This window comes from Quercus lobata, chromosome 3 (assembly GCF_001633185.2).
Source record: "Quercus lobata isolate SW786 chromosome 3, ValleyOak3.0 Primary Assembly, whole genome shotgun sequence".
In the NCBI taxonomy this organism is placed as follows: domain Eukaryota; kingdom Viridiplantae; phylum Streptophyta; class Magnoliopsida; order Fagales; family Fagaceae; genus Quercus; species Quercus lobata.
The window spans coordinates 12,773,822-12,775,110 of record NC_044906.1 but is presented as its reverse complement, the minus strand read 5'-3'; positions in this window follow the sequence as shown (position 1 = coordinate 12,775,110).

The following is a 1,289-nucleotide window of genomic DNA, read 5'->3' as shown; positions in this document are numbered from 1 at the left end:
CAAAAACATATAGGACTTCATTATCATTATATATACCTTACTTATTCTTTACTTTTTATTTGTTATTTAATCTAATAGGGTAAAAATCTATTTTGACTTTTTTTAAAAAAAAAAAGGCAAAGTGTGGCTACATAGTGGCTACATAGTGGCTACAACTCTCACTAAAAAAAAATTAACATAATTACATATTTTGAAAATCTAACTATTGAATTACATGTTCTTTATTTATTTATTTTTTTAACACTTATGTTCGATTTGTGTTAATCGGCTATTATTTACTATTCTATTCTATTCTATTTGTTAAACTTATTTTTTATGGATAATTTTAGATTACAAAAACTTGAAATTTAAATACTTGATTAATGATATAACTATTGATCTTTGATATTTTGGAAATTTTGCAAGTATAAAAGATATAAGAAAAAAAAAAATTAAACCAACGGTGAATTTGTCAAAATTCACATCCATATCAATTTGACACCACAAAAAGCTACTTTATCTATTTTACAATCTCACTTTACAAAACACCCAACATTAGTGGTTTTATTTTAGTATTTAACATAATAAAATAATATAAACAATATAATAAAATAATATATCTATTACAATAAACAACAACCACCACCACTAACACAATAAAATAATATATCTTTTAATTAATTTGTTTTTACCATTTTAGCTATAAGGCACTGTAGCTCTGCAACAAAAATATATATATAGGTTTGGCTTCGCTTGTCATGACCCAAATCCATGGAACATGAATTTAGATGCATGACTAACCTGCTAAACTTATATAACTCCATAAACATAATTAATCCAAAATAAATTAAAACTCCAAAGAAACAATACTCTTAAATAAAACCTCTTACAAAAATCCAAACTCCACAAATTTAGAATAATCTCCAAAATACAGTGAAATCTAAAGCGGAATAAAAAAATAACTAATAATCTTTTAAGACTTCAAGTATTATTGACTTCGCCTAAAACTCCCACGCTCTACCTTGCACCTTACGAAGCAATCCAAAGGTTCTATTCCCCAACTAAACTTTAATCTGAAAATTGTAATTGATGGGATGAGCCACACATCCAGTAAGTAATTATACAGAATACACAACAGAATAGAGTCAAGCAAAGCACGAGTATTTTACTTTTTCACAAACTCATTCAATGATATCAAAAATAATTATTCCACAAAGCATATAATAAATCACTTAGTACATATGTAATCACATCTTAAAATCATTTGAAATCACATACATAAAATTGATCAGAGCACAGTTTCATATATA